We start from the raw sequence: 7053 nt of genomic DNA on the forward strand, positions 1-7053 counted from the left end.
CCAGTCCGGGCCTGCTGGCAAGCTTGCATTTTATCACAACACAACTAGAGTGACCACACCATTATACTCTTACCTCTGATGAATAGTGGTTATTTACTCCCTGACGCTCCTCTAATTAAGAGGCTCTAACCGTAGCCTATATAAAGCATACAAAAACTATCCCTGGGAAGGTACATCAGAGTGGGTAAAGCAGGGATACAGATTGCTACTATTGGTCAGAGATGGCAATAAGAGAAGAGTGGGTAAAAAACAATACCAAATTTTATTGATTTACCAAAACCACATGATATATAAAAAAGTATTGCTTCTCAATGGAAGCCAAAATATCAACGGTCCCCCATCACCAACCATGAAGTGGTACCAGGAGACCAGGAGAAACAATTACAAATGGTGCACCGATAAAACAGACAAACTAACAAGGACTAAAAGGACAGACCATACACATAAAATGACAAACAAGAAAAACATGCAGTGCAGGCGCCTGCAGTGATCCACACATATATGGAGACCCCTTATGGCAAAGCGCCAATAATCATAGTTAAACAGTATTTGTGCAAAACTATACAGGGGTGACCATGTATGTGTGGTCCCCGGGGGAAGCAAATGAAGCTGAAACTGACTAATGCAATATCATCATGAATGATAGGGCCAGATGGATTAAGTAATAATAGGGAAGACAGCTAAGTGCTAATCTATAAGTCTTTTCAGGACATGCTATGATTGTATAAAGTCACATGAGTTGCATGTTGTAAAGGCATATCCTAGGAATAGAAAATTCAAAAGTGGGCTCCTATTTCAGTGATGTCCACATAGCCGTTAGCGTGGATCTAGTCAGTGATTTAGCAGGCTGTGCCAAGATGACAGTAAATGTTGGACAGATTGTGTATATCAGAAAGAGTTCAAAATGGTATTATGTTATATAACTTTCCGGCCGTCATCAACAAGAGGTATGTCCTGATTGCATGTCCAACAAAACAAACTGTCATGGGACCTGAACCGATCCCAGAGGCACTCAATTTCTGGCTAGTAATGTTCCTAATGATCCTAAGGTAAGAATATAAAGAAATAAGCAAAAGTGCTGCAATGTAACGTTACTGCCTTCCTTCCTGATATACGAGCGGGCGCTTTGGGAGTATAGCAAGCTCCTCACATTCCCGTCCGTCTGTTGGAAATCGGTGGGTTGGCGCCAATAGGTCTAATGTCCTGGCTAAGCACCCGCTGCCTATACGTGAGACGGCCGTGCCGTAGCGGAGTCCTGCAACAGCTGGTAGCTTCACTGGTAATAACTTTGGCTGTGTGGGTGGAGACTTTGATGGAAAGCTTCTCTGCTTCACTACTTCCTAGGATGTTCGGGGAATCACTGAAGTGGTGTCCAGGCACCACAATTACGTCGACGCATTTCGCAACATACTGTCACGTAGCTTCAACTGGACGTTGAAGTGGACGTCCAGTTGAAGCTACGTGACAGTATGCTACAGTGCTAATCAGAGTTCCCATCGAGGAGCGTGCACGTGAGAGGCAAGGATGGGAGAACGGGAGGATGGGAGCTCCGATTAGCACTGTGGATCGGTGCTCTGAATAGGACCAACTACTTGGCCAAAACCAACAGGTCTGAACAGCGGGATCTTAATAGGTGCCAGATGGCATACCAAGGAGACGTCTACATGAGGCATTGTTTTCCCTCCCCATATTGCAATATACCACACGAGCGACAACAGACTTACAGCGCTTGGGACCTGTGTACCGACCAACGGTATGCAACTCGTGTATGGAGTGGTGTGGTAATGTAAAGACCATGATCATTATACCAGCTTGATTTGCCTGAACCTTGTGGGGATCCTTATCTAACATGCCAGTGTTATAACCCCTGAATACAAGTACTTGGTCATCTGATACACCTTAATCCCGCAATGAAGTGCTAATGGCAGTCTAGTTAAGGGCCATCAAACCCCAAATCTATTGACTGAACATAGGACTGACTCAATGGTTGATCATCCCGATATATACTAGCTATTTCTAGATAGCTGTCCCCTGATGGAGACCTTCTTACCTTTTAAAATTGAGTTTGGTACTGGACTGATTGTATCTTCCTAAAGGGACAATAGTGGAAACCCGCTAGTATCAGTCACTGTTTCAATGAGCTCATAATAACTGTACAATTAATATTTAGCCCGGGGGTTTACCTACTAGATTGGCACCTGCACTTTTCCTCCATCTTCTCTCCACTCCTCCATTGGGTCAGACCTCAATTGAACCCCTAAATTTCCCATTAAGCCCTAATCTGCCATTCAGACCTAACATATGGCCGCATCTGTGCCTCTTTGGGGTCGCAAAGGACTGAAGCAATAAGCCTGGACTAGGCAAGCTGCACTTTCTGTTACATGTTTGTCCTGTTTGTCTGTCATTGTTCTCGATAGTTTGGCCAAACTTTATCGGCAATTTATCTTTGCGCTGCCCACTTTCAAATGAGTATTTTAATGTTTAAAATATGAATAAATTGTTATGGTTTTACTATATCGGTATCCCTGATTATTCTGTTGCTAGAAGTAACCCCTTTTGAGGCCCACCTATAACGGGCCTATTCCCCCTTCCCCTATTCCCCTTTGTGGTACCCAATTGTTAAAGGTTACAGCAACAGCACCCGAACAGGTACAGGGAACAGTACCGGCCATTAGAACTTTCTGACCAGGTACAGGTGTTTACTCGCGTGTCCCATCCCCCCTTCCCTCCCTTAGGCCCCTTTCACACGATCGGACCGTTCAGGTCCGCCTGTCAGTTTTGACGGCGGACCTGAACGGGCGAACCATGTTAGCCTATGGAGCGTCGGATGTCAGCGGAGACATGTCCGCTGACATCCGACCCCGTCCGATCCGCTAAAAGCAGACGGATGGCTCTACGTCCAGATCCGTCGCTGGCGGATCGGATCGGGTGAGATCTGACGAAAACTGACACGCTGTCCGTTTTCGTCGGATCCCTCCATAGGCGGCAGCGGCGCCTGACAAGCCCCTCCCCGCTCAGTGAGCAGAGAGGGACCTGTCATCCGCCGGCTCAGAGGAGATCAACGGAAAGATCTCCCGCTGAGCCGGCGGACCGAGGCGGGCTCCGTAGAAACGGAGTCCGCCTCATGTGAAAGGGGCCTTACACCCTGTTGTGATCTAATGCACACTGAGGCTATTGTAAACATTTTTCCCACAGGAGAAAAGCAGCTTTAAAAATGTGCTTAAGCCACATTTTTTTTTAAACGCATTTAAGCATGTCAAGCGCTTGGGCATTTATTAATTTCATTGAAAATAATATTAATTAAAAAAAATGAAAATGCTCAAGTGCTAAACGCTTCTCTCAAGTGATTGTTTTTTATTCTGCAACGCCTATGTAAACGCCTATGTATGCATGGACACATAAGCTAACCTGGAGTGGAGGTTAGAAACAAACAAAAAAAAAAGTCAAGTGCCAGTAAAACAGTGTTTTTGAGCTCAAGTGCGCATGAGGCAAAGACAAAAATGATTCATTTGTGTGTAACTGACCTGTTACAAAAAAACCTATTTTATAAACAGTAACAATTCTGATTAAATTCAGGTTGCAATACTAAAAATTGTGGTAATGTCCAAGTGAGGTGAATGGAATATTTACACAAAGTTTTTTAGGTGCATGCAATACACCAATTCAAGTGTGTGTGTGTAAACTGTAGCTTAACACAGCACATTTAGATCATAATTACTGCTTTTGGTTCTCTAGTAATTTAAGCAATATATATGTCAATCAGCAGTCCTCATTAATACATCATGTTCCCCATTAACCACAAGATGGCAGTTGACTACCATTTAAATGGTTCTCTGTGTAATAAAAATAATTTCAATCACATTGCATGCAACTAAAAACGAAATTGAGATCCACAGCTACCAGAAAGGCAACTAATGAAACAAATTACATAATGTAAATATACATTTAGTATGCAAAAACATTTAAATTAATTAATATTCAACACTATATCTGTTTTTTTTTTCCTTAGATCAGGTACTGTAAAGTATAACTATTATAAACTATAAATACTGTAAAAATAGATTAGGTTAATGTCATAACATTTTAAGCTTAAAGAAAGGGAAAGTGTAAAATGAATATATAATCACGTAGCGCTAATCTCCAAAGGGGATGCTGGAAATAGATTGAGTCCTCCTTACCTGTCCAGAGGTTGCTCGCCTTGTTTGCAGTCCCAGAAACACACTGGCAAGTTCAGGCTCAATCAAGAGTTGTCTTTTGAAGATTTATTGCAGATCCTGAAAAATGCAGAGGGAGGGTTTAGGGTTGCAGGATACTCAGGGCACAACATTTGGAATTTTCCCTTTCAGTAGCAGCCCCAAAACAATGCTGATAGTGGGAGGGGGGGGGGCAGCCAATCAATCTGAGATGCTATGCAAGCAGTCACAGTCCTTAGAGGCTACTTCTGGCATCTCACCCTGAAGAAGTAATTCCACAACTGGAGCTATAGGTGAAAGGTCCTACTTACAATATCCAGAGGCAGCATTCCCCCCCCGTGGAAAAGGCACAGGGGAAGAGAGCTATAATCATATCCTCCCAAACATGTATCTTCTCCCCAGCCACACCTTCTGGATCAACTTCCCAGGGATTGGCTGGGATCAGATATATATTCATAACCCAGGGATTGATCCTCCCACAATATTCAGAAACATTCCAGCAGCAGGCAGTATCTCACAAAAGAGAGTACACCCCTCACATTTTTGTAAATATTTTATTCTTTTCATGTGACAACACTGAAGAAATTACACTTTGCTACAATGTAAAGTAGTGAGTGTACAGCTTGTATAACAGTGTAAATTTGCTGTCCCCTCAAATAATTCAACACACAGCCATTAATGTCTAAACCGCTGGCAACAAAAGTGAGTACACCCCTAAATGAAAATTTCCAAATTGGGCCCAAAGTGTCAATATTGTATGTGGCCACCATTATTTTCCAGCACTGCCTTAACCCTCTTGGGCATGGAGTTCACCAGAGCTTCACAGGTTGCCACTGGAGACTTCTTCCACTCCTCCATGATGACATCACAGAGCTTGTGGGTGTTAGAGACCTTGTGCTCCTCCACCTTCCATTTGAGGATGCTCAATAGGGTTTAGGTCTGGAGACATGCTTGGCCAGTCCATCACCTTTACCCTCAGCTTCTTTAGCAAGGCAGTGGTCTTCTTGGAGGTGCGTTTGGGGTTGTTATGTTGGAATACTGCTCTGCAGCCCAGTCTCCGAAGGGAGGAGAGATCATGCTCTGCTTCAGTATGTCACAGTAGAAATTGGTATTCATGGTTCCCTCAATGAACTGTACCTCCCCAGTGTCGGCAGCACTCATGCAGCCCCAGACGATGACACTGCCAACACCATGCTTATCTCTAGGCAAGACACACTTGTCTTCGTACTACTCACCTGGTTGACACCACACACGCTTGAAACCATCTGAACCAAATACGTTTATTTTGGTCTCATCAGACCACAGGACATGGTTCTAGAAATCCATGTCTTTAGTCTGCTTGTCTTCAGCAAACTGTTTGTGGGCTTTCTTGTGCATCATCATAAGAGGATTCCTTCTGGGACGACAGCCATGCAGAACAATTTGATGCAGTCTGCGGTGTACGGTCTGAGCACTGACCGGCTGACCCCCACCCTTTCAACCTCTGCAGCAATGCTGGCAGCACTCATACATCTGTAGCACTGACAACTTTTGTTTTTAGCCATATGTGTGTTATACAGGACATAAGTTGTTATAGTGCCATCTTGTGGACAATTGAAAAGGTACAATACTTTTATGCTTCATGATTAAGAGAAGTGACATGGAAGTGATTGATTGTTTACTTCTGAACTTTAACTGTGACCTACCCACAATGCTCCTGGACAAGAGAAGAACTGAACTGCATTGTGGGAGGATATAAAAGGGCTGGGAGCGGCCATCTTAGGTATTTTGCTCCTGGGACGTGTGGCCTGCCAGCTGGACTCTGTGGGTATGTGTGCCCCACAGGGTTGCGGCCTACCTTGTGAGGGTGCGGAGCGGCAGCAGGGATCCTGCCATCATATCACAGTGTGCTGAAGCAGCAGAAGAGATTGTTCCAGAGACCCGTGGAGGAGGTAACCGAGGACTCCTGGTCGCTACTGAACGGAGCAGTGTGACGGTGTGGCGGTGGTTCCGTACGGACTCAGAACTGTTGAAACAGAGGCATCCATTTGCCCGGATCCCGTGTGGTGAGAGGGTTAACACCCAGAAGTTTGTTTAAATACTACACACACTTAGAATTGTTACAGAGTGTTGCTGGGACTGATAGTCCCACGGAACAAGTTAAGTTGGAGAACATTACATCTGCATAGAATTCAGTATTTAAGAACTGATACTAGATGTTTGTCTCCTTCGTATAAGAATACTTGACCAGTCTGCTGGATTATAACTGCTTTAGTGTATTACCTTACACTGCGCAACACCCAAGAGGAACCCTTTTGTGGATTACAATTTCAAATTCATAAGCTAGCGAAGACTGAAGACGTGAAGACTATCTTTTTTTACTGCAGGGCCCTGCATCTAGTTACAAAGAGTAATGACTTTATGGTTTAGAGCAGGGGGAGCTCCCTGGTATAAATATAGATTTAGTTATATTCTGTGTATGTTATTAATATTGTCATAATTATCTACTATACTGTTACACTACGTTGGTGTGACAGAGTAGTCACTGTAATAACTTTCTATATAAAATATATCATTTACCCAAAGAAAGAAGTCATTTTGATTATTACAGAAGTTTATGTGCAATGTTGTAATTTTTCCTGCAGGTGGAGCCACAAGCACCCAGGTAGAGGTAAAATACAATATAAGTGTATATTGTGGGTTAAAGTTGGTATTAATATTATTACAACACTGCACTACAGTTGTGTCAAGGGGATTGAACAATTTAAGAGGGGTGAAGAGAATAGAGAACAGGCCCAATAATAAACCAGCAGCTCCACCGAGAGTTATTGCTACACATCTATTTGCCAAAGATGACCACTGGATATAATGCCAAGCAAGT

General features: G+C 43.5%; 1 long non-coding RNA gene across 1 annotated transcript in view; it reads right to left on the reverse strand.

The window, feature by feature from the left end:
- Positions 1-4326, reverse strand: part of LOC141127669 (uncharacterized) — a 212925-nt gene extending 208599 nt beyond the window's left edge. Inside the window, exon 1 of the long non-coding RNA XR_012241577.1 lies at positions 4179-4326. This is a non-coding gene — a long non-coding RNA (uncharacterized lncRNA). The remainder of the gene's footprint in view (positions 1-4178) is intronic.
- Positions 4327-7053: the final 2727 nt, after the last annotated feature.

Source organism: Aquarana catesbeiana, linkage group LG02 (assembly GCF_042186555.1).
Source record: "Aquarana catesbeiana isolate 2022-GZ linkage group LG02, ASM4218655v1, whole genome shotgun sequence".
Lineage (NCBI taxonomy): Eukaryota > Metazoa > Chordata > Amphibia > Anura > Ranidae > Aquarana > Aquarana catesbeiana.